Here is a 27,979-nt window from a genome sequence, read left to right as displayed (position 1 = left end):
TGTTCTATTGATTCCCTCAGAAGGAAACATACAGTAAGCGGGTAGAGGGTGCTGAACATCTGACAGCAGACTTCCTCCTCTTAGCTGTAAAAAACATATATCCACATTATAAAAACGACAACAACAGTGTCTTATCTTTATATCAACGTGTTTGTAGTAACAGCATGTAAGATAATCTTCTTAAGTGGGGCTTCCAATATGAATGCTTTGTTGCTCCAAACCTCACTTCTTAGCACAAAAGATGTTCAAAGATGTTTTCTTTGTATTAGACACAAATAAACCACAGACTCTGCTTTTCAGATTTCTGTCATGAAACAGACAATAGTTACATTACGTGTCTCTTCTCTAGAGTTCTAGGAGATTTGCCAAGATACCAAACGACTCAAATTCTCCAAACATGTACTGCATCTTCTTTCTGTTGGTCAACACTTTTTTGTCTCATTTGTGTATATTTTTATTTCTCAAAAAAGCTTCAGTCATTGGAGAAAAAGGAGTTTTCCCCATAGCATCCTGCTGCGCATTACTCGTTCCCCTATCTCAGGGAATTGAGGTTACGTAAGTAACAGAGTACGATTGTTTATATTAAAGAGACTTTTGTATTATTCTCTGGCGAGCACCTTTCCCTCACGGCTCTCGTCCCGCCCTGCTCGCCACATATTCATTATTATTTGATCTGGATTTTGTTTTTAAATTGCTGTTTAATTTTTTTACATGACATAAAATACATTTTATAAGGAAATGTCTAGCATGTGAGAAATATTAAAAGGGCAGTTGTATGTATCAACAAATTGTTTCAAAAATAAATTGTGAATAAAACGTTTTGTGAGATGAGTATCTTCGTGAACTTTACAACACAATGTATTAGTAAATGCTGTAATTAACATAAAACGAAGATGAATTAATCTTGTTGATGTAAAGTGTTAAAAAAAAAAAAGTCTATTATGTCTCCAGGTCAGCCTCATAAACTGAACCATTTTTTACCTGACAGAGTTCAGATATTTTCCACAAGATCTACGAAGCATTGGTTGTTGAGACATTGAAATGCCAAACCATGACATGGCCAGTGAGCTATGCCCACATCAAAGAAGCCTTTTAAACGGTAAACCTTCACAAGCTCTCAAACAGGATGACAGGAGGACTCAAACATTTTTCACGTTGTACAAGTCAATATAAATCATGCATGAAACACCTCGATTGACTGGATGACTTCAAGTGCTCTATTGTTGATGTAAATAGCAACATATGTGCTTAACCTGACATTAAACTCTGAATGGCATGCAGTTCTTTTTAACCCATCATTTACCGTCTAAAGCCCAAATACACACACACCGCTCTGGAGGTGCACAGATAAGGGCCATAATGCCTGTCGCTCTGAACGTTTGACATTTTTAGGGGTTTTAATTACACGCATGGCCACCGAGAGCTGGCTGAATGTTGCGGCAAATGACACTATCACTATTCCCAGCTGCATATCAGCATTGTAGTGCTGTGGCCCTTCTGCATTTAAACGCCCTCACCTTTATGAATAAATAGGAGGCATATTCAGAGGTGAACTTAAGAGGCACCCGTTCTGGGTTCTGTTACGGGAGGATTTTCCATTTGGGTGGGCCTGTAAGCTAATGTGAAATTAAGTTATTTAAATTTTTTATTAATGCAGTGAATGGGTAGCTATTGGCTCTACATAAGATCTATTAAGAATGTATTTATTTAAGAATAAAGGATTAGCTTTCCTGTAGCTCAGTGGTTAGAGCATGGCACCCTCCAAAAATATCCAGCTGACAATTAAAATAAAAACAAATTAAAAAGGCATACTTATTATGAAATACTCGTATTTGTATTAGCGATGAACTAATTTTCTGTCAACTTAATCACGGAAAAATATGATTATATCTGTCCAATCAGAATATGTGATTTCCCCCCAGGTCAAGCCAGACCAGCACCGGGCCTGATCTGGCAAACACACATAACTGATGTGAGATTTCACAAAGCAGTGCAGAAAATAATTAAGGCCAAATCTGACAAAGTTATGCAATGTGTAACTGATTTAAACTGTGTTACACTAATAAAGCAGAAGGATCTTTAGCCGGTTATGACACATCTGTGATCAATGTCACATTCGGCACACAAGTTTATTGTGAGAGCCAGGCGGCGGTGCATGCGTGAGACTAAATCAGGTTAGAAACACATGCTGTCGTGAAGAGAACTTCATCTGCTGGACGATAAACTTTAAAACAACTTTGCTGAAAAGACTTTGGTGACATGAACATCGCACACAAGGGAAAAATGGGAGGTAAGAGGTGTAAACCTTCACAAACTCTCAAACAAGCTGACAGGAGAACTCAAACATGTTTTACGTTGTAGACCTACAAGCTAGACCGTCAGATTTTTTTATGAAGTCCTCAGATATGCAGAGGGTGGGAATGTAAATAATTACTCGGCTCCAGTGGAACCAATTAATCACATGTGAGCGGCGTAATTTGCCCCATAAAAAGAAGCAGTGAGGCACATTGTGGCGCAGGCCGACAGTGAGAGGGAGCTAATGAGAGAGAGAGAAAGAGAGAGAGAGAGAGAGAGTGTGTGTGAGAGAGAGAGTGTGTGTGAGAGAGAGAGAGAGAGAGAGAGAGAGAGAGAGAGAGTGTGTGAGAGAGAGAGAGAGAGAGAGAGAGAGAGAGAGAGAGAGAGAGCGCGCGAGAGAGAGAGAGAGAGAGAGAGAGAGAGTGTGAGAGAGAGAGCGCGAGAGAGAGAGAGAGAGAGAGAGAGAGAGTGTGAGAGAGAGAGAGTCTGAGAGAGAGAGAGAGAGAGAGAGAGAGAGAGAGAGTGTGTGAGAGAGAGCGCGAGAGAGAGAGAGAGAGAGAGAGAGAGTGTGAGAGAGAGAGAGTCTGAGAGAGAGAGAGAGAGAGAGAGAGAGAGAGAGAGAGAGAGTGTGAGAGAGAGAGCGCGAGAGAGAGAGAGAGAGAGAGAGAGAGAGAGAGAGAGAGAGAGAGTGTGAGAGAGAGAGAGAGAGAGGAGAGAGTGTGAGAGAGAGAGAGAGAGAGAGAGAGAGAGAGAGAGAGAGAGAGAGAGTAGCTGTGACAGACGAGATGTCCTGACAGGACAGAGCATGTCTCATAGCTGCAGGCATTGTGTAGTCGAGCTTGCATCAAGTCGGACAGATTACAGACCCTTCTACAGGAGACTCTACTTCCCCTCTTGTCTGAAACAACCGTATAATCACAGTCCTGTCAGCGCAAAGAAACACACGTTTCTTGTTATCGCCGGAAAGATTTACTGGTCATATTTTCACACCTGTGTGTAGACAGAAATCAGCACTGTGATAGAAAGAGGAAAAGATGAGGAGAAGCAGTGATATTTTAATTCAGTGTTTACAACTTTTTTCAAGAGGTACTTCACTGACATCCAACCCAATAATTAAAGTCACTTTAAAAGAACATCAAATTGTAACTGTTTGTTGAATATCACAGCACTAAAAGTGGTTCTTGGCTCGTAATCATAGGGGAACCACTTTTAGTGCTTAGAACCATATTTTGGTGCTTCGGTGGTTCTTCAGTGGTGATTTTGAATGACTGAGGTTCTATATAGATCCGCTGAAGAACCATACAGGGGCTTAATATGTTCTTTATACGGAAACAGTGTTATATAGCACCTCGGTCACCCCGAAGAACCTTTGAAGAATCAAGATATTTGTACCACTAAAAGTGGTTCCCCTATGATTACGAGCAAAGAACCACTTTTATTGCTATAAAGCAACTTAGATCTATTTTTTTGTATACTGTAGAGTCTAGTGTCATTGTTGCCGATTTAATAATGAACTTGTTATTAAAACTTTTATGTTCTGCTTTGTCTTTAATAATAATAAATCCCAATTGTGTATGTAGCTCTTAATATCCCATTTTCGCTTTTTAATACTTCTGCAACAAAGCAAGTGTACAACTTTCGCACCCCACTGTAACCTCCTTAAATATCCTCAGACTATACATAGACCCCAGTTTAAAACATCTGCGGACATTTGCAGACCTGTACGATTAACTGATGTTTATGAAATGTGTAGACTACCTAATGACCTGTATTCCATTGTCTCCCGAGACCCAAAATATAGGGCAAAATCAAGAGAAACGCATGAGAGAGAGTCATCTCTCTTCTGATGAGCAGAGTTTGCCTTTAACACATTGCCTAATAAGCTTATTAACATCTTAGAGGGAAGAAAAATAAGTCTGATGATTTATGCCACATTGAAATGCAGCACATTATAAAAACAACATGAATTTTAATGTAGATCTAAACCAATTAAGGTATTAAAAAGACTGAATAATTGCCCCCCAATGGCATTACGAGATGCTCAGTGTCTGTGGGTTTCCTTTCACACACAGAAAAACATAGATCTCAGTCTCCAAAGACTCCATTATAAATGAGGTAAACATGAAACAGGCAGCTTAATTCATACAATCTTATAGAAGAACAAGAAGACCAATCCATCTGAACTGCCAAGGCCTGGGATGATAACAAGCACTGTAAGTGAAGAAAAGACGAACCACTGACGATAAAGGAAGCTCAAAGCAGGACCCAATGGCCCAGATTTCAATCTTATCTTTGTAGCAACAAGTTCTTACACCATCCTGAGAAAAGCAGCTTTCTTTCACTGAACCCAATCAAATTTTTCTTAATTTGATTACTTGGAAATGTCATCTATAAATGCCTACCGCATTTCAACCACAATTTACTCAACAGAGGAGATAAATGTCACAGGTGTATTTCAATTGCCCAATCAGCGTGCATTCAGCGTCACTGCTTCCTACTTGTTTCCTAAGTTCTCAACATCCAAACTTGCCCAAAAGGCACAGCATCCAACTCTCATAAATAAAATATACTGTGACCAGAGGTGCCAGTATTTGTACACTCAAGCCACACTTAAAAATGTATGAAATTCAATTGCATAGACAACAATATATCAAACAAAACAGTATATGCAAACAAAGTTGGTTGATGTAACATCACTTTTCGAGTATTTCAAGGTCATTTTAGCTGAACGTACTTTTAATTTCAAAAAGGGTCCCAAACACCCACTTCAGGTCATCATATTAACTTTCCACAAGTCCAAAAAAGTTTTTTTGGTTTTATTGGCACAGGGCGTTGGAGAGCAGACAGGAAAGCATTGGGCAGAGATAGGAGAGTGGGACAGGCGAAGGACCATCGAGACGCACTGGCACTATATGATCGCATGCTAACCACAGGGCTATTGGCGCCGACAAGTTCTCTTAACAGTATATATTTTTTAAAATAAATTAAACTACTTTAAACGTTTTGCATTTTTAAATAAATAAAATTTTCTTTGAGATAAAAACTGTTTTTTAATCCCCATGAGGTCAAAGATTACTGGTATAACCATCTTTGTTATAGATTTTTTGTCAACACCTTTAAAGGGGTGATTCGCTGGAAATACGTGTTTTCCTTTGTCTTTGGTGTGTTATAAGTTGCCCATGCATGTATTAGACACGTAAAATTGCTAAAATGTAAGTGTTGGAACAAAATGTATATTTTATCTAGAAGCGAATGCTCACCCAGACCTACCTTAAACGCCTCGTGTAACCACACCCCGACAAATCTGCGTCAGTTCATAACACGATTTGACTAAGACCACCCAAATCTAAACGCAAGGTGGACGGTCTTGTAAATCTCATTGTACCGTCACCGGTGCAGCCATGTTGGAGACTATGTGTGTTTCGTTGTGAAAAGATAACAAAAGACGATACAACAAAAAACGAATGGTTACATTTTATTTTCAACACTGTTCCAGAGAAGTGCAATCCAAATGTTCAGGTTTGTGCAGCGATTGCTTCACGAATCTGGGAGAGATCAAGACAGACTATGCTTTTGTTAAAAAGGGGAGCAATTTCAACAGTTAAAACACCGCAAGGACTGTCTGGCGCTTCAGATTCGCAGCCTGTAAGTATATTTTCATTGTAAAATACTTTGTTACGAACTAACGCGAGTTGAGTTAGATGTTGTTGCTTCTTTGTGTGATCTGTAAATGCAGACACGTTCAACGTGGAAAAAAAGACATCATGAGTCCTAATAATCAGTAATTATGTTCCAACTAGAGGCAACAAATGTTGTGTTTATACTGGGTAGTCATGCTGGCAAAGTTGTATCGCCTTGATCTTCATTTTCTGGATCACATTCGGGCTCGAATTGAAGGAAAAGGGTCGATGCTATTTTATCACCTGTCAGTAGCTTTGGAACCTGATATACAGAATAGGGTAAGAGGCGTTACATTTCCGTGCAGTATTCGACCAATAACTACGCACTAGTGAACTGGCCAATCATAGCACACCTCGCTTTTCAGAGAGATGAGCTTTGTAAAATATCAGCACGTTTCAGAGAGGCGGAGCAAAGAGGAGATACAAACATGCGTGGTATGTAGAAAATACCCATTGTATTACATCTAAAGCAAACAATAATATTTGTTTTAGCCGTGTCAAATGACCCCTTTAAACAAAATAAAGGATGGCATAAAAAAGGCAGGCCACCAAATTCCCATCTGATCAGATATTATGAACAGAAAGAACATGTGGTCTCAAAATGATCAATAGAGGATGGAGATCATTAATGCAATAATAATGCAGAGACTGCAACTATACCCACAGTTCCATAGACTGCAATAGTTTATTCTATTAAAAAGCAGTATCCTGCAGTAAAGCCTGTATAACAATGTTATTCTTACCTGTGACTGAAACTGCCTAATTCTTCCTTTTCCTGCAATATTCTGCCCTCTGGACGTTAAACAATGAAGTTTAAACAATAACGTTATATGCTTTAGGCCTCATTAGATTGAGACACAATGTAAGAAGAGATTACACTATTCAATATGTATTTTCACTATAATTATACTACGTAGAATGAGCGTGTAGGTGACAAACTGGTCTGTGATATCAAACGGTACTTTTAAAATTCAAATGGGTCCAGATCTTTACATACAAAAGTAATTTTAGCCCAAAGTTTAGCTTTATAACCTTTCACACAATGTCAGTTGAATTTCTAATTTCTGCACGGCATAGGTAACCCTTACAATTGTTGTTTCCATTCTGGTTCATTAATGATCTACAGAACTTTTTAAAAACGCATCTATGTGAGAATCCAAATAGACATTTACAACATACATATTTACAAGGCTTTAATCTCACATGCCGACCTCCAAACCCCTGTACTGTGCTCCTATCATATCTTTGATGTCAAACGTACTACCTAGAGTCCTAGACAAGCAAGGCGTCCCCTATGTAAGCAGTTTTCAAACGGTAGCAGATGTTTAGGGTTCCATTGAGAGCATCTCTCTTCCGGTGTATTTGTAAGCAGTGCGGGCCATGCGTTCAGCCTACAGCAGTCACTTAAGTGCCAAAGGAGAGCTTGTTTGGTTTAAGCAGCTGTGTTATTGCGCTCAAGTCAGGTTACGCCAGGTCACTTTCTGATCTTTTGAGACTAACCGAGCTATGCTAAGTGTTCTTGTGGGTCAGAGCGTTAAACAAAGCACTAACTACGTCTGAGAAATCTCTTTTGGAGTAGGGTGAAAATGGGGCTTATTATTCTCGGAGTGGGAAAATGGCCATTAATCGAAAGTACTTTGCAGCAAAATTTAAAAACAAAAACACAAAACACTTTATGAACAACAGAACGCAAAAGGTAATATATGAAATTATAAACCACTGTTTTAATAAATAACCACTTTGACCTGAGCGTAAACATACAATTTATTCAAAATCAACCTTCGATATACGCCGGCCCCTGTCTAAAAATGACAGGAGTAAAATTCTATAAAGATCCGAAATAAATACGACTCTTCAGAAAATAGCGCATGGCGCAAGGGCACTCAGGGAATGTCCGAATCCACTTTTGCTAGTTTAACAACGGGGCAAACGGTCGGCGTTGATCTAAAAGGGCCGTCTCTATTTCAGGTCTGATGGGTGTAATGGGTGTGTTTTGGGAGTAACGTGCAGGAAATCAAAGTCTCATCTCCCAGTCCCTTTAAAAGCCAAGCGGATTCGCTTTTTACATGGCGGAATGTGCAAACTGAAAAACGAAACGCTTCTCTAATGAGGAAACAGATCTGATCGTGCTCAATGTTAAAGCGCGCGAGCGAGCAGATCGTCTGCAGGACAAGATGGATTTTTATCTTTATCTATACAATAATATTATCTCCCATTGTAATTATTTTATTTTTTATATTTGCCATGTTTGTGTGCTACTCTAACCTGACCCCACTTTACCAAAAAATTCGACATCAATTTAGCCGATACACCATCAAAATTGGGTAAATAGCACCTGGGATCACAACAAATAGCCCAACATACAGCCGTACCAATGTGAGCCCTATTTCTCCCATACCGTCTAACTGGAGAAAAGAAAACAGGCCTTTGGGAAGTGGAAGACCTGCGGGTGCCCAGCTGGATAAGCAAATGTTATATTAACTCAGTGCTTAATGTCTCAGTCAGCCAGCTCCTCTCATCACGATACAGCCAACCAAACAAAAACCACATGTCAATACTACCATATAAATGCATGTACTGTATGCATACATACAATAATACATTAATGCAATGTGTCCTGAACTTGCTATATGGCCATTAAAAAATCATTACAGTTGTCTAATATACATTCCATTATCATTTCACAAAATACATTCTTAGGTGGGAGAAATAAAGGAACATTTAGGTTCATTATCCCTCCCACCCAGCTTGAGTATTTTCATTTAAGACCAAAATATTTACGGTATACATATTACATATATTTAAAGAATTTGCTTGTTGAAGACCCCTTTATCATTAAAAAAGAAACACTTTAGACAGCAAAAATATTACATGACATCAATAACTTTGACGGCCAATCAAAATAGATGCCATAATGCTTACAGAAAATACTTGGCAAAGGATTTATTTGAGATTTCTGGTTACAGTTGGTTGCCATGTTTACAGTCTGTTACAATTTTCTCTTATCTTCCAGCCAGATAAACAAGAAACACTGAGGGAGAACATTCCCAAATATTCCGCAACGAGCTCACATAACCAATACGATTTCAATTTAAGTGCAGTCGTGTTCATTCCCGGAACAGTTCGCAAACAAACTGAAACAGGTGCTAACAAGATGGAGAATTTTGCACACTCGGGTGGATTGGGAGCTGCACAGCCTCTCACCTCAACTTTTCTTTTTAATGACGGACGTCTGAGAAAGTCCAACAATAAGTTATTCTTCTCCCTCTTCTAGCCAACATGCCCTAGCAAAGCTCAATGAAATCATATGGTGGTGATAAAATATCACAGCGCACATAAATAATGTTTTAATGAGCCCCCACACCCTTCAATTTAATGGTGACTGTAGGTTTTCCAGACTGGGGCCACCGCATGTGGCCTCCAGGTGGGCCAGTCAGACACGATATTATCCCAAAACACCCCAGATTACTAAATCATCCAGGACTACTGGACCCGGCCCTCGATTTTTCTCTCTCACTCTCACAGCTTTTGTTTGCGTCTCTCTACCCATGTTCACCTTCCATTTCTCTTTCTCACCCCTCATCCGTCTCGCGCACCAGACAAAAACGTGTGCAGTGAGCAGTCATGGTAAATTGAACCCGATTCTGAGGGCAGAAATAACAGGATGTATTCCTCTAATTGTTTCCAAAGAACATTCAGCCATTATTAGCAGGAGAGAAAAATCCTTGTATACATAATCCTCATTATCCCTCTCTCACATGAAATTTAGCAGTGGTGAAAAAGGCCCATATGGATCGGGTTAGGTGGCGCTGTTAAGAAGTCCTTTTGATTTAAAAACAGAAGATCTAGTTATAAGTTACAGGTAGGACGGTTAAAAAAGCAGCAGTTTTAATTTGTAAGCCTTTCTTTAAAAGCTTCAATAGACCAGATAATTACCTAACAACACAGAGGAGAGAAAAACATCACAATCTATTAAAACAAAGTTCCACATGTGCTAATGATATGTTGTGCTTATTGTTCTTACAGTAATTAGAGAGTGGAAATTTACAAAGAAGAAAGGAGGATAAAAATAGATGAACGTATGTATGCAGATTCGCAATGATGTGATTCGCTTTTTCCTTTGCTTTTAGGAGGTACCCGTGCCAGCACTGGCATGGAGCTACTGAAGATTCACTGTAGTAGTTCTTCATCTCAGCATAAGATGGATTAGTTATGTGGTATAGTTTCTGTATAACTTGCAAGAGCACCCAGGTAAAAAATAAAAAAGGCATAGTTTACCCAAAAATAACAATACTCTTTCGCCCTCATCCCTACTATCCCTACAAATCGAATTAGATTTTAACAGCTTGTACATCTACAATGCAATTGTACCAATGACAATGGCAGATTCACTTTATCTATCAAATATGTCTACGTTGAGCCCTTAGAAGGCCAGCTGTCAGTTGAGTTCAGGGTTGAGCTCATGGTTTATGTGCTGACAGAAAAGCACGAAAGGTGGAAAACGGCAACAAGAACCATCTAAGGGTCAGCAGGTGAGATGGGGGAGTGCGGGACCGCAGACCTCAGCAGGGTCAATGAGAGACTGGAGAGTGCCATGGAACAAGTGGGTCTTTTTATGGCTCTGAATAATTGCTCAAGGGCTCCATTATTTCAGTCCACTTAACACCTAAAACCATTTAGCTTCCATAATTTGTCAGAGTGTGTGGGGTTCCTGGGAACTATACGGTAGGGTCAAGCAGTTACTTTCTTTAGTAAACTGTTGCTTTATTCACTGGACAACATTGTTTCTGTACTGGGAAGTTACCCTGTGGGTTTCAGCTCACCATAATTCATTCAGTTTCATTCAACATTAGTCAAAGAAAAAGAAGCCTGTTGGTATAATATTCGTTCAGAGCTTAATAGCCTAACAGGCAAAACCGGACATTTTAAGCACAACAGGTGATTTCTGTTCTTCTCTTTCTAACTCGATATTGCCATCCGAGCACTTTGTCTTTTTAGAAGGGGTGGAAAGTTGAACAGCAACAAAAACATTTTAAAAGGCGATTGAGAAAGTAGTGATGTGTCGATTGTTCCACAGCATGAACTCCGGGTGGACAGGTAGGCTAATTTACTAGCTAACTAGCCCTCCTCCAGTGGCATTTATCCAAGGTGAATATAAATGAAAGCCCACAACACATGACTGTAAAGCGCCCCACAGGTAAAGGCATAAGAGTTCTTAGCATAGAGTAGACAAAAATACTAACCGAGTGCACAGGCATACAAGAAGTTATACAGCGGGAAATAAAATGTGACCCTGTCTTACAAAACCAGTCTTAAGTAGCACAGGTATATTTGTAACAAAAACCAAAATTATGAAATTATTATTTTTTTGCACCCTCATATTCCAGAGTTTAAGTAGTTGTTCCCTTTCTGTCGGTCTCTCGACGTTGTGTCGAAGCCGACAGATGGGGTTCGCCCTTGAGAACCAATCATCTCTGTCTATTTTGAAAAGGCCAATGAAATTGGCGAATGAAATTTGCATGCCGGGCTCCGCCCCCGGATATCCGGGTATAAAAGGGGAGCCGGCGTGCTCATTCATTCACCTTTTGTTCTTCGGAGCCTTCGCATCTGATGACATTCTTCGAATTGCCGATTTCTACGACGCGGTGCAGCGGAGATTCCCCTGGGCGTCCTGGCAGTTCCTGAGGTATTTTTCTAAAAGAGCAATTTCCTCAGCGTGGCATTGCCCGCTGATCTCTTGGGTGCAGTACACTCATCGAGGACGGGGACGGACACGGTGGTTGCCGCAAGTGTTCGGGGGTCCGACCACTGTGGCAGCCTCGTGGATTCGTCCTGCCCGCACGGCGCGCGGATGGCTATTCAGACGTTGCGTCACTGCGCGCGGATGGCTAGTCAGACGTTGCGTCACTGCGGGCGGATGGCTATTCAGACGTTGCGTCACGTTGGCTATGTTCTGTCAAGAGCAAGCCACCACCTCGTTTGCTTCCCGTTCTGTGACCGCAGCGGCTACGGCCCTGCCGTCAGCGGCGGCGAGCAGCGAGGGTAATGTGGGGATTATCGTGAGCGTTAATCCGTCAGCCGGTCGGCTCGCGGACCGCTCGCGCCCCGTCTCGCTTGTTTAGCAGTTCCCCAAGGATGGTCCTAAGCCATCTTATTCCTCAGCCATGCGCTCGGACACGAGCCGTGGAGATGAGGTGTCTCTTGCAACATCGGAGCGCGACCTGCTGGCATCAGACTCTGGCGATTCCCTGAAGCTCCCTCCCTCGGGAGGTCGAGCACAGGTGAGAGCAGACGTCAAGATGTCAGCCATGCTCGCTCGGACCGCAGTGAGCGTCGGGTTGCGGTGCAGCCCTGGTGCTCGCGGCTGGGTACTTCGGACATTGGGCCCGGCTCAAGTGCCAAGTTTTACCGAGCTGCATAAAGGAGTTCAGTAGGACCTGGAGCGCCCCCTTCGGCGCGCTTCCGTCTAGCTGACTCTATCGCCCTCTCTTCCCTCGGGGCGGGGAGGCAGCTAGGGACTATGTCAATGCACCCTGGGTGGAGCATGCAGTCGCGGGTATCCGCAGACGGCGGCCACCTGGGGAGCTTGACCTAGGCTCACCGTCCAGGGCATGTAAGGTCTCGACATCTCTGGTGTTGAGGCTGGCAGTGCCGTGGACCAAGCTGCCTCCACTCTTACGCCATGGCCATCCTGCCGGCCAGGGCGCTAAAGAGAGCCCCACGGGGTAAGACCGACCCAAGTAGTGCCGCCGCCGACTGGCCCTCCGGGGACCGCGGTGGCAGCGCAGGCTGGGTCGGACGATGTCCACATCAGTGGCCCGGAAAGATGCCTCGGACCCAATCTTGCGCAGGCGGGCGATGTCGAGGTCTCGCACGTGGTCTGCCCCCAGCAGCCCTGGCCTTCTCCAGCGTCGACTCCGGTTCCGGTGCCCCCGCAGGTGGCCCCCCGGAGGAAGACGTCGAGAGAAGGACCACCTAGAGAGATTGAACCATCGGGCCCGACCCAGCCGTGGTTGCTGGATGGTCGGAATGGGGCGGTCCCTGCCGTGTCCCAAACACCTTCTGGGCCCCTTCGGGGGCCTAGTGCCCGCCTTCTCACAAGGAGAGGTCTCTCTCTGGGTCCCACTTGCAGCCGCTCTCACCCTCTGAAAGATGGTGTTCGGCAACTCGACGTTGCGTCGTGGCGGCACGCAATGACGAGTATAAAGCAGCCCTCAGCACTCTCGCTTCGACGGTGCGTCGAGCTGCGCCATCGCCTGGCAGGTAATTTAGCGGAGCCGTTCCCCCCGGGGGGAACAGCACTGCTAGTCATTGAACCAACCCCCGCGGGTTGATGAAGCAGATCGCAGCCCCCCCTTGTGAGGTCCCTGGGTGCTTGGTTAGCATTACAAACCATCACGGTGGCTGGGAGTGTGGTCCGTCTCGGCATTCGATCCAGCTCGCCAGACCTCCGCCGGACTTCGGGCATCCTCTTACCTCAGCAGAGGCAGGGATGTTCCTGTGCTCCAGGCCGGGGCTGCCACCCCTCTGGCGAAGGCGATCGAACCGTCCCCTCGGCCGAGATGTCCAGTGGCTTCGACAGCCGCACTTCATCATCCCCAAAACCAGGGGTCGCTGCATACCTTGAGCAGCACCTTGCAAGGGTGCCGTTCGGGAGGCGCAGAAGCGCGTCCTGGTGTCTGTCAGACGCCAGGAGTGGTTCATGACAACTGACCGCATACTCTCAAGTACAGTTTCCCTCGGCACTGTCGAGGGGCTGGCATGTCAGTAACGGGTCAGCCGGGAAAAAGAGAGCAGCTCTCCCTGGCGCGGAGCTCCCCTTTTTCCTGGTAGAGAACTCAACACTGTCTCCATGACGGCGTGCTCGCTCACGAGCACGCACAGTCAGTGCTGAGCTGCTTGAACTTTCAGGCAGCAGCCAGCGGTCCCCTGAAATCAGTTTCAGAGGCTCCTGGGCATGGTGTCCTCGGGGGTGGCCTGTCCCCCTCGGGTTGACGCACATGGGACCGCGACAGCACTGACTATAGAGATGAGTTCCCTGGAGAGCGTGGCGCACTGGCAGTAGGTGTATCGTCATTACGCCTGCTGCCGTCGCATCCTAACCCCGAGCAGGTCTGGAGGCCGGTCGTGGTAACGACAGACGCCTCCCTATGGGGTGCGGGTGCGGTGTGCAACGGGCGCGCAGTGTCGGGTCGCTGGACGGGCCCCCGCCTGCGTTGGCAGATCACTGCCTTCAAGTTGCTAGCTGTCCTGCTTGCACTGATGAGGCTCCGGCCTCTCGTGCAGAGCCAGCATACTGGCCCGGACAGCACGACCGGCGTAGCGTACTAAACCTCAGGGTGGCATTCGCTCGCTGCAGTCATCGCAACTCGCCCAAAAACGCCTCCTCCCATGGAGACAGCAGGTGGCAAAGCCCCTGCAGGTCACATGCCCACCGGGTGTCCTGAACCAGACAGCCAAGCGCTCTCTCGTCAGTTGACACCTCGTGGCAAGTGACGACTCCACCCCTGGTGGAGACAGCAGGTGGCAAAGCCCCTGCAGGTCAAACGCCCACCAGGTGTCCTGAACCAGACAGCCAAGCGCTCTCTCGTCAGTTGACACCCCGTGGGAAGTGATGTCTCCACCCCTGCAGGCTGGCCTGGGTGTGGTTTGGGCGGGCACAGGGGGACCTGTTGCCTCCCTGAACACCGCCCAGTGCCGCTGGTCACTCCCTGGTCGAGGCTCCCCCCTCGACACGGAGGCCCTAGCGTGCAGCTGGCCGCGGGACAAGCGGAACTACGCTTCCCCCCAGTGAGCTTCATTGCGCAGGTCCTGTGCAAGGTCTGGAAAGGGAGTATCAAGTGCTGCTAGTTGCGCCTTACGGGCCCAACTACACTTGGTCCTCGGAGCTAATACTCCTGACGACAACTCCCCCTGGCCAAATCCCCTGGCGAAGGGCCTACTCGCAGGGGATGGACACGTTGTGGCATTCGAGCCGGACCTCTGGGTCTGGCTCCTGGATGGGACGAGGAGTTCCTGGATGATCTACCCCCCACAGTGGTGGAGACTGTCACTCAGGCAAGGGCCATGCCCACAAGGCTGGATGCCTTTAAGTGGCGCCCCTTCTCGTCCTGGTGCTCTTCTCGAGGAGAAGACCCGCGGAATTGCTCGCTCAGGAACGTGCTGTCCTATTGCAGGAGAGGCTGGGGAGTAATCTCCCCTTCCACATTGGAGCGTGGGTACCCGCTGTCGCGGTTATCACGTACCAGTTGCTGGTGAGCCTCTGTCCACCGATTGCCAAAATTCAGGCCCGGTGACTCTCACGTGATCCTGAGACCCCGGCCGACTTACGTGCCCAAAGTTCCGCCGCCCCCCTTTTGGGAACTAGGTGGTGAACTTGCAGGCGCTCCCACACCGGGAGAAAGACCCAACCTGTACGTGGGGTGTCCAGTAAGCGCATTGCGCCTCTACTCGAACCACACAGAGGGCTTCAAGGCCCTGAGCAGCTCTTTTCTGTTTTGGAGGTCAGCAACGGGAGTGCTTTCTCCGAGGAGAGTTGTAGCGCTGGATCGCACACGCCGTCACTACGGCGTGCCGATCCTAGCCCGTGCCCATTTGAGTGACGGTACACTCCGCTCGGGGTGTGGCCATCTCGTGGGCATCGGCTCAGTGCGCCTCTCTGGCAGACATCTGTAGAGTTGCGGGTTGGGCTATGCTATACCTCGCAGAGGCTTGCAAACCTCCGTGGGGACTCGGCAGCTCGAGTCTTGCCAACAGGTGAGACCAGCAGTCGTGGGGCGTACGCCTGCGCATAGCGCCATTCCCCTTCTTAGGTGGATCAGTGCGCTATGGGCTGCCTCCCTTCTTTCCCCAAGGGTGAAGAATAGGCAGTCCGTCCATCCATCAATAAGCACTCAGGGCGGCGGGCTCGGCGGAGCAGCCCTGCCGCCTATGGCCGGGTATCAAGCTGAGTTATTACATATAGCTCTAACCGGACCTAGTGCCCCACACGTAGTAACCCCCCACTAGGGTGGTTCCGTCTGAGATGTCGTCATGAGATGGTTCCCCGCGTGGCAACCCATGACCTCCCCCAGGTGGACATCCACCTTGCGGCATTCTGCACATACCTCCCATGAGTTCTCCCCTATTTGGTGAGACCATGTTGGTGTCTCCACTGTATTCCCCCCTAGGGTGGGAAGTGGTCTCCATAGCACACGTCCTCATTGAGGGAACAGCGCTTACTCAGTAGCCCTACGGTACCGGACGGCTTCTCGTTTAGAGAACAAGGCCTCCGTCTGTGGTGGCCGAGGGCAGGGGCTACTCATCTTTGCCAAAAGCTCTGGGAGCCCCTGCCTGCCCACTGGAAGGTTACAAATTTCGCGATAGCGCTCACGTGTGGCTCGCCCAGGCCGGTCAACGTCGCTTCGCTAGAGATTGTGGCGTTTTCAATAGGAACCCCATCTGTCGGCTTCGACACAACGTCGAGAGACCGACAGAAAGGGAACGTCTCGGTTACGTATGTAACCTCTGTTCCCTGATGGAGGGAACAAGACGTTGTGTCCTTCATGCCACGACAATAGCCGTCCGCTGCAGCAGTCACGAGATGCTCTCAGGCTCCTCAGCACAAAAGGTGAATGAATGAGCACGCCGGCTCCCCTTTATATACCCGGATATCTGGGGGCGGAGCCCGGCATGCAAATTTCATTCGCCAATTTCATTGGCCTTTTCAAAATAGTCAGAGATGATTGGTTCTCAAGGGCGAACCCCATCTGTCGGCTTCGACACAACGTCTTGTTCCCTCCATCAGGGAACAGAGGTTACATACGTAACCGAGACGTTATATCTGAAAAATATTGTCCTACCCTATCGAGCCACATATACAATATATATATATATATATATATATATATATATATATATATATATGTATATATAGCTTATGGAAAGCTTATTTACTCAGCTTGATGATGTATACATCTAAATTTTGACTGGTATTGTTGTCCAGGGTCACAAATGGACTTTCTCCGTGTAAGAGAATTGGATTTTAAAACAAGACGACAAATGCGTGACTACAGTACAGTATGAATGAACGTATTGATGAGTGCATTCAATCTTTACAATGATGTATGCAGTCTCATAGGAAATCTTTTTTTTGCTCATGTCACTCAGCACGACTTTCAATCGAATGTATTTTATTTTTGAGTGAACGGTCCCTTTAAGCCACCACATTACAGTCATATGTTCAATTTACCCAAATATCAGGTAATAAATGTGGATCTACATACTGTATACAGACGGTGTGTATATTGAAAGTCATGCTGAGTGACACAGAAAAGGGCTGTGCTTACTAACATCAACTCAAATCAACAGACTATGTCACAAACTGCCATGAGACAAAATTGAGACAATGATCTGCTTCCTTAAATTCCTATTTTGACAACCGTTGCAAATAATACGATTTATTTTATGATCAACTTTACACGAGCACATGTAAAATCACATTAAAATCATTAATTAAAAAAGGAAAACCACACTTTGTGGGAAAACCAAAGACTTGGCAACCTGTTTTCATTGTATCTGCATTGTAAAATGGGATAAATAGGACGAATAAGCGGAATATATGAGGTTTGATCAATATAATCAGACTATCCTAAGAAGGGTCCGTAAACATCCCTGCTAAAAAATCTCAAATGTGTCTACTTTCACAGGCTTCAATCAAGCAGCAGGAAGTTGTCATTGTCTGCTGGAGGGGATCACGCCCACTTTAAGATGAGATATATTTGTTTGTCTCCATCGCGCCTTCATTCAAGGGGCTTTGATGCCTCACAGAGACATATGTCTGAGAACAGATCACTTAAATACATTGCTAAGATTATAAATATAAATGACAGCCGCCTCTAATTAAAGGAAATCTCTTATTGATCTCTGCACACAGTTCGCACGAGCAAGCATTTATTTGACAGGAGCTGGGCAACACATTTAAAGTGCTCTGCACACCATGGCACTGCCCCATCAGAGCCATGTGGTATGGCTTTTCAGGGAGAGGCTCGATGCTTTAAGCAGGACTTAGAAGGCTTTGTATTGATTAGCAAGAGCTCTGTCTCCATAAAATCAAGCTGTTCACAGACACGGCAGGGATTTTCTCAAAGCCATCGCATCTACCAAGGCGTTGTGGCTTTGTTTATTAAAGGAACAGTGCATAGAAACATTATTGATATCATTGATATTGATATGATATTTAATACCATGCCTTTCAAAACTCATATGGCCGTTAAAGAGTTAATATAGCAAAATGTTTACATCAAACTGTTTATTTGTGCAAGCAATGTACTGTACGTGCATGGTGACCATAGTTGCAAAGGAACATTTTCAAGGTTTTCAAGATTTTCATTGAATAACTATAGTGAATATTTAGCGCCACACAGAAGTGCAGAAGTTTTGTTTGTCTGTTTTAGAGACTGATAGATCCTGGCCCCTATCCACTTTCATTGTATGAAAGAAGCAGATCACAGATTCAGCTTTTTTGCAGTGTTCCATGGAAAGTCACATAAGTTTGTAAGGACATGAGGGTGGGCAGAAGACGGCATAATTATTTTACTTTTAGATAAACTGTCCCTCTAGAAACCTAATAAAAATCTGTTTGGCTATATGCAGATTTGTTTTGTTGTCTAAGACCAACTATTTCACACCACCTATTAAAACATACTTCAAAAAGGCTCAAGGTTGCTTTTGGATGTTTATTTGTATTGAAAGAAGAGCATTTTAAATTGAACTCCTGTCACATCCTGTCTGACTCCATTGGCTCTCTGGAGCCTGTGGACGCATCACCTGTCAGGGATGATGTCAAGTCCCCTGACATTACCTCAGATTTGGATAGCACAGATGCACACCAAGAAGTATCACAAATATCACATGTCAAAGAAGCAAAATACTGAATTTGACTCATCCTCCCTTTACAAAAACAGCGGGGCAGTTGATGGAGCCATGGCTTAGAGGTAAGCACACATCCTTACAGCAAGGAATTTATGATGAGTATCAGAATATATAATAAAGCTGCATAATTAAGAGACCAGTATTTCTATTATTCGATTAACTATTTATAGGTATATAAAACCCCAATATAAAACCCCAATTTTATCAACCCTTCACTGGCTACCCATTAAGTATCGTATTGACTTTAAAGTTATTTTAATCACTTATAAAGCCTTAAAGGGTTTAGCCCCTACCTACCTAACAGAGCTTCTATCACACTACAACCCATCACGCTTTCTAAGATCTCAAAACGCAGGACTTTTGATAATACCTAGAATATCTAAATCCACCAAAGGGGGTCGAGCTTTCTCATACGTAGCACCTAAACTCTGGAATAGCCTTCCTGATATTATTCGAGGATCAGACACACTCGCCCAATTTAAATCTAGATTAAAGACACATCTTTTCAGCCAAGCATTCACTTAAAGCAAATATGCTAAATAAACCACCAGGAGATGCTGACATTAGATATTATGTACTAGAATAATTGGATTTATTATATAACACACCATGTAGTGTGTTTTACCCTTTCTTGGGTTTTTCGTTTTTCCCCTGTAAAGCTGCTTTGGAACAATGCAAATTGTGAAAAGCGCTATATAAATAAAGTTGAATTGAATTGAATTGAATTGTATATATATTCAAGTAAAATTACTATTTTCCTTTAATTCTATGAACTAGGGATTTTTTTTGCGAAAATCCTTTCCAGCAATGTTTGCAGATTTTGAATACTGCAAAGAAAATAACTTCAAATTAAGGTCTAAAATATTTGTAAGTTTTACACATATTTTAGCGTAACAATTATATGATATATACGCATGATTTCTTTCTGTCGTGTATTTTGTCATGCTGTCAGTCTTTCACATTGCTGTTGTGTGACTTTGTCATTCCTGAGGTTTGTTTTTGCTGGAATTCAACAAAGACCCAGCCTAACTCCCTATTGATGCCAAAAGTTTTGAAATGAAATAAGTACATATGTGAATAATAGATAAGGGTTCTCAATCCGGCTCCCATCCGCAACCATCTTGAAGAGTCTACTTTCAGTCACAATATGAACACACCTGCCTGTTCGAGTGAACTCCAAGACGTGATTAACTGCCTCAGGTGTGTTTTATGAGGGTTGGATCTATACCCTGTGGGTAAATTTCCAAGAACAGATTCGAGCATCCCTATCCCTACTTGGCAATCTAGCATAAATGAGGAACCTTCTGTGGTCATTCAAGATTTAAATAGCATCAGTACTAATTTAGAAAAGTAGCAACCAAGTGGAAAGTAGATAGAAAGAAGTGACAAGGAAAAATGAAATGCTTGATATCACCAAAGCAAGTCTTGAGATTGTCCGTAAAACTTCATTAACGGTTTGATATATCAGAATTAAGAAACCATCTGTGCAGGAATTACAACTCAGCGCTGAGACAGAACCAAAACCACTCTGCCTCTGTGAACAGTAACAGGAAGCAAGAAGAACAAGTGTTACGTAGTTTTAAACTAAAGCCATGCAGACCACCTTCAAGGCATCTCATTAGAGGCCTTTTTAGACACAGACCTTCTTCACCCTCAAGCAAAGTCTTGGCTTCAAGAATCAATCCACACTCCCCTATCTGCTACGCCACATTTTAGCAAGCGAGACCCCAGACAGAGATGGATGCTGTTCTCAGCCTGACATGAGCTTTCAGAGCAGCAGGGGACGAGGTATGCAACAGCTCTTTCTGAAAAGCCCTAAATACATATTAAGTGCTTTCTCGCTATCTGCATCTCTCTCTCCGTACTGCCTTTGGTCACAATGCTGTTAAAATCCATCAGGAACACTTCACTTACGCTGCATTAGAATGAATCTGAAGCTTTTCTTTACAAAAAATTAGACGGCTGTGAGTAATCGTGTTTGCTTGAATGGAAAGTTTTTTTTAATGTGATTTTTATTGGGGTTTGCCTGCACGCATTTTTCAATAAATGAGCCTGATATGTTGCCATCATAATGCCAGCCTGTTTATACAGGATGGTCCAATACGGTTTAATGGTGGGATGAAGTGATACGTACACAAGGTACGGGGATTTCTTTTGTACAATATTTGCTCTGCATTAAAAAAAAAGATAAAATCACACATGAAACCATGCGATCAAACATATTCGATTATCCAAACTCATCAGAACTATGAAACAACACACATGACTTTGTAAAAAAAGATTGTTCATATTATTTTAGCAGCTTTTCGCATCCATTTTGAAAAAACATACTTTTGGCATCTAATCAACCACAGATGTACCATAAGAATAACCATTTATAAGGATCATTCACTTCAATCACATTTTCACTATACAATTGTAGTTGTGTAATAAAATAAATTAATACGTTGGCACAGTATTTATACCAACAAAACATCATCTAAACATACATTTATCAGATCAAAATGTTTTTAACATCATGGAAACATTACAGTCAAAGGATTTTTGAATGCAGCCGTATTGATTAATATTTTTTGACCACAGATGCAAAAAATGCCATTTTATGTACATTATGTATATAAATGTGCCGTAAGCGTTTGAAGGACATTTCATGGATAAAAGATGGACATTTTCTACATTTTGGGTGGAACTTTGTCCCTCCTCGGATTTCACTACCTGGAATCTGTTCACTACCTGGAATTTCCCCCATTTCCAACCCCAACAGAAATAGAAAATGTGTCTATTAGTAAATTGTTCTTCTTTATAAATAACATTAATAAACACTTATTGACTATTTCTTTGTGCTGTACCTCTTAAAATAATTAGAAGCAAAGGCAGGTATTTTATAAGGTGACTGGATCATCTGCCTGTTTGCCAGCCAATTCATGAATGGTCCATTAAATGAATTATGCCGTAAATTAAGACCACATGTATAAATGGACCTCAACCAGAAAAACACATTTAGTCAATCCCCATTTAAAAAGAATGTCAACCCCAAAAATGCTCTTCTCCATTTGTTAACAAAGTAAATCAAAAGCAATAGCAGTAAATGCAGATGAGACTTAATTTGGGTCTGACTTAAAGTTTCCCTGAAAGTTGTATCTCATAATCCTTCACGACAGGAAAGCATCTCTTAAACTCATCCAAACATCCAGTAAACGAGTCACTCAAACAGTGAAATGAACCCTTCACTGGTATCGTAATATCATTCACTCACGTAAAAATTATGAGGCAGTTAAACCGAGCCCAGGAACCATGGAAAATCATTTTCAGAGACACTGACAACTCATGATTCAGACCGTCTGCCTACGAAAAAAGCTAAACTGAGAAAAAAAATCTGCTCTCCTGCTAGGTTGCATCTCAAATTCCTTTTTTCCTCTAAGAACATAAGGTCCACTGTTTTAAATATAAACAGGATGCTGTCCAAGTCTTTCCTAAAAATAACAGCTGAGGTCCTGAAGGGGTTATAAAGTCGACCTGCTTTGTAAGTAATGGTGCAAACCTGTGTCCTTATTTTAAAAAGAAAGTCTTTCATAAGAGCACAAGGGATGCATAGAGACTAAGGGGATTTGTCAGTGTTCGGATTGTGGTATAAATTACAGCGAAAGCTGCGTAATGAGGTTTTGTGGTTTTAGGACTAAGTAAACATATCAGCCGGCGTGGAGAGATGCTGCTAATCTGCACTGACATGTGGACATATCATTGTTTCAAGTGAAGCATAAGCATCTCTCTCTCACACACACACACACACATGGACACTCATCTTCTAGTAACACATTTTCAGAAAATCATGTTGAAAGCACTCACCTTCTGGTAACACATTTTCAGAAAATCATGAGCAAAGCACTGTACAGAGGCAGTTCAAAGCAAAGTCACTATTACTCCAATCTGGCAACGCTACAGATTGAATGAACTGCAAACATGCTAATCGCCTCGTGTTAAATTGACACTATTGTAGTGTTTGGGAAAAATACAACCAGCAGAAAACATTTCACTTTAAACTGAAAATTAATTCCACGTGTCTCGTGGACGTTTTAGTTAATTTAGACCTAACATAACTTATATGAAATATAATTAATCTTAAATTAAGATGTAAAAACACTCAAATCACAATGCTTTAACACTTTTCCTGTAATAATCAATTATCCTTGAAAAGAGAAAAGAAAGAACAAAAAAACTTTGAATTTTCGCTATATCGAAAAGATGGCACCTGCATAATGTTTACGAAACTAATTTACAGCAATTTGAAGACAAAGAAATCCAAAGAATATGGATTACAAAGATTTATATAAAAAACCAACCTTTGTGTGATATAATGTTTTCACCCCTCAAGGTAATCTAATCTTCTTCCAAAGCTATTGTAACGTCAACTTTTACAGGTAACAATTATATCTCGTGTTACACACTCTCCTCGTTGACTTCATTGTTTTTGGATGGGTATTGCTAATCTACCATCAAGGTTGTGTTTGAAGTAGCCACGGCAACAATCCGTTCTCAGACTGACATGGTAGATAGGTCCATACACACTTGAATAAGTCCGAGCATCATTAGCCTCGACCCGTATGCTCTTTATGCCAGCTGTTCCTCAAGCATGACTTACTCTACAAGGGTAATAAAGTGTCAGCCAGTGCCCCAACCTCCTCCTAAAACCACCACTGATCGGTTCCACAGCACCACACCTGAGGGGGATGTTGTGAACGAAATCTATATATAGACAAAAGGGACAGGACAGCCAAAAAACACTCAAAAAGTCTAAAACAACAAGTGTGTAGAATAACGTGACCTATCCTAGAAAAGTTTGATTCTGTTCATTAAAACTTTTGTGCTAAAATGTATTCAATAGGGCAATTGTATAAAATGTTAGAACTGGTGAAACAGAAGAACATCAGGCTTTCTGGGTTTGTGGTTGTGAAAGTGCTAGTAATACTTAGTTACAAATAGGCTACAGATACAAAAGGAATTCCCCTGTCGCTCTTCAAATTACTAAAGATCCCCAGAGGCTGTTTTGTAAGGAAGATTGTTATGACGGAATCAGTTCTGTATATGTAATTTGTGGTTATATTACTACACTTTATATTCGGTGATCTGCTACCCCATGTACACTTAACTCTTTAGGACAGAAACGGTGTTAAATATGGATTTTAGGAAAAAAACAATGACCTGGAGGTTTTTTGGGTCTAAGGATTGTTTAAATATGTCCACAGAGATTCAGTGTTAAATCTGCGGTGTAATTTGAAGCAGTCTCGTTGCCTAAAGGAATCTCATCATACTCTTTTCGAATTCAGCACTTTTGTTGCTTTACTGTTACATTCCAGAGCTGCTTTGTCCTAGGGGACCTTAATGGCCGTGCCTTTGTAGGAGAATGAACCCGAAGGACTCGCGCTGCCATGATCTAAAAGTAATTTTACCATCTGGATCAGGGTCACGTTTTTCCAGAAGTGTGCTGCTGATAAACTCTCCACATGTGCTGTCTTAAATATATATTCTGCTTAAAATGCAAAGAGCTTTAAAGCGATACTTAACCCAAAAATGAAAATTCCGTCATAATTTACTCACCTTCGAGTTGTAACAAATCCGTATACATTTCTTTGTTCTGATGAACACAGAGAAAGATATTTGGAAGAATGCTTATAACCAGACGGATTTTGCCCCCCATTGACTCCCATAGTAGAATAAAAATATTTTTAAATTACAGAATTTGGTCTGTCTAAAGCGATCTTAGAAATCTTCCAGGATATCATCATAAACTCAGGTGGACCAAGTTTATTTTAATTCATGGGTGAAACAAATAATGTTGTAATATATTTGGTCCCTTCCTGTAAGTCACAGCTCTACAGGTGAGCTACTGTTTTCAAGAAAGCCAAGTGTTCGGAGTCATTAAGCAAATGCATTTGCTGCCCAGACTGCTTCACATGGTAATTCTGCCCCTCTTTACAGTAAATGACTAAAATAATATGATATTCCACAATTGCTGCACGTTTTTGAGTGAATATGTCTTATGTCCAAAATTGATGCTATTATGCTTAATGACCTGACACATTCTCTGTTGCATTGTGCTGGCTGATAAAAGCTGTGTGGTGGCACATTGTTTGGTCTGGCTGTGCAGAGGTCAAAATGCTAAAACTCAATGACTTATGCGGCAATTTGAATGTTAAAGTGTTCGAAATTATTTTATATTATTAAACAAATAATGTAAATTCATGTGTAATCGAATTTCTATATTTTGTCCATGAAATATCCTTAAAACGCTAAAGGCATATCATTTTATATTTGAAAATATAAAACAAATTCTCCAACTAGAGTCCTCCAATGATTTTTGGAAGGAAAGAAAGAAGGAAAGAAAGAAAGAAGCCAATGTTAAAGGCTCATAATAACACCGTGTGTTAAAGATCAAACTGTTATCATGCAGAGCGCTGGATGAAGACGTAACGCGTTATCTCAATGAAACACGGTGAATTTACTCTGATACAGCGCCACCATGCGGTAAACACGCTTTTATTCGCAAATGTTCTTCCTCAAAACACAGATAAACATTTGTGTATAATTCATTAAGCCATTATATTCCCAGAGAAAAGGACAATGTTGTGAGAAAACGAAGTGTTTTATTATACTGTTTAACGTTTAGTAATGAGGAATTTATGTGCAAACTAATGCTTGAAAAAATTACACTTGTTCTCGCGTGTAAATGTATTGCAAAATAAGAAATAAGACTTAATAAGAATTTTACAAATAAAATATCGTTTCACAAGGTCACGGGTATTATATCACATAAAATGTGCGGTTTTGCTTCATTGCATCTTGAAAAGAAAACCCAGCGTGTTGACATTGGGTTAATGAGAAAAGCATAAGAAACTGGTCGCTTACCAAAATAAGTCCTGCGATATTCCTCCTGTTCATCTAGGTGTAAAGAAGAGCCAGTGAGTTCTGCCCGATATTTACAGGACTCGTAAACGTGTAGTAAATCCCAATATCTCTACGGTCCGCAGCGGTAAGTCCGTGTGAGCGCAGTTCCCTCTGAACCCAAGCTCTCCCTCTAGACCCGCTCTGGGAGACAACTCGCACAAAACACCCAAATAATGGTCACTTTAAACACTTGTTTCTGAAGAGACGGTGAGAGACGCGGAGCAGACCTGCTGAGTTCAACTGACTGGACAGTTTGTGTGTGAAGCGCTCCGGTCAGAGAGCGGCGGTGTGTGAGACGCTGCCAGCGAGCGCCCCCGTGTCTGCTCTTCTCGCGACGCCACGCCACGCAACAACGCTTGAGTGCAGAAAAAACTTGCCTTATAATAAACATTGTTTGAGTTTACATATGGTGCATGTGTTAACTGTTTTGTTTTGGGCTTTTTTAATTGATCTTGTTTTTGCACAGATGTGGCGTCAATATTTTATTCGTATGCTGTATGTCATTATAATATATAATAGGAATAATGGTCCGTTGTTAAGAAGTAACTAAATTGTAATAAGTAATGAAGTCATAAGTAGTGTTAACATTGAACATTCTATTAACTAATATGGAAGAAATATTAATTTATTCGTAACTAATTGCAAATATTGGACAATGGTAGATTTTTATTGGTTATTTGCTAACTACTAAATATCCTCAATGAGAACTGCATGTGAACTTAGACTAATTATAAGAAATTGCCAATTAATAACCAGTAATCACAACAAAAACATGCTGAGAAAGTGAGTATAAATTATTATCTGTTCATAGCCACCTGTACATTAATGTTCATAGTATATAGCCATCTGTAAATATTGTTCATAGTACGTCATATTTTCATAGAACATACCTACTGTAAAATATTTTCACAGTCCATGCCCACTGTATAATATTTTCCTAATATTGTATTCTGTATTTATTCACTGTATATCATGCACTTGCTAATTGCACTTCTGGTTAGACCTAAACTACATTTCGTTACACTACTTGTATATGTTTAATAACAATAAAGTTGAATCTAATCTAAATCTAATCTATTCACCTTTTAAAACTCTTAACATGTTTATAAAATGTGTTATTTAAGAGTGACAGTAACCTGGGGAGGACTTCTATTTAGGATATGAATATGATGATCTCCGGTCAAAAACAATTTGCATCCTTATGCACGATAACCAGAAAACCATATCTTCCAGATTACTAAATGTTTTTTTATATCACTAGTGCCTCACAGAGCTGTACAATTTCAGATAAAAATATATTAAAAACGTATTCAATTACTTGTGAAATGTCAACCCCGTATTACACAAGTGTACCTTGTAAGTCTGCAGGAACTACTAGTCATTTAAGTTAATACCTCACCAACATTTCGCACCACAAGAATTATATACAGCACACAACATAAAACAACAGTGATTGGATATAAAAAAAATGAATTGAAACATTTAGATGAAATCGTAACAGAAAGCTTGCTGTAGTGCAAAAATGAACAACTGGGCCTGCAAAGTTAAAGAAATGTGCAACATATGATGTATGAATGAAATACATTCAAAAATTGAATTGAATTTTCCATTAGAACAAATTGGTTAAAAACAACCCAAAATAGGTTACTGTATGTAGGATATGGAGGTCACTATACTTTCCCCTGAAGACGGTCGTAAATGTCTGCGACAGGTCACTTAACACAGCAGCCGAGTTGTTTTGACTCGTCCCCACTTGATGTGGATGAGTAACGTCGACTTTTCCTGCACACAAAAATTGTGTTCAGGAATGTATTGCTTTTTAACTGGTATATATAATCGATAATAAGTATGTTTTAATCATTTAAAAAAAACAAGAAATTCACATTTACATGACATTAATCGCGTAACGTAAACTGCCAAGCGTTTGCTTTATACGTGTTTATATATACAACTCCCATAAATCATACTTAACTAAAAAATATCGGGATTGGATTGACCGCTACCTCAATCCATCTTCTGACTTAAATGGTTCTCAGGATAACCAAAATGGTTCTTATGCATTGTTGCAAAGAACCCTTTAAACGGATGGTTCACCCAAAACAGTGATACCCATTCACATTGACACAAAACAAATGCGCATCAATGAGTAC

At 42.2% G+C, this 27,979-nt stretch overlaps 1 protein-coding gene across 1 annotated transcript in view; it reads right to left on the bottom strand.

Annotated features, from left to right (window-relative positions):
* Nucleotides 1–26,121, bottom strand: part of sema5a (sema domain, seven thrombospondin repeats (type 1 and type 1-like), transmembrane domain (TM) and short cytoplasmic domain, (semaphorin) 5A) — a 103,299-nt gene extending 77,178 nt beyond the window's left edge. The window contains exon 1 of the mRNA XM_079447361.1: nucleotides 25,791–26,121. The gene's annotated coding sequence lies outside the window, so the exon portion shown is untranslated. The remainder of the gene's footprint in view (nucleotides 1–25,790) is intronic.
* Nucleotides 26,122–27,979: the final 1,858 nt, after the last annotated feature.

The sequence above is a fragment of the Barbatula barbatula genome, assembly GCF_947034865.1.
Source record: "Barbatula barbatula genome assembly, chromosome: 23".
NCBI lineage: Eukaryota > Metazoa > Chordata > Actinopteri > Cypriniformes > Nemacheilidae > Barbatula > Barbatula barbatula.
This window is presented reverse-complemented; position numbering and strand designations above follow the sequence as displayed.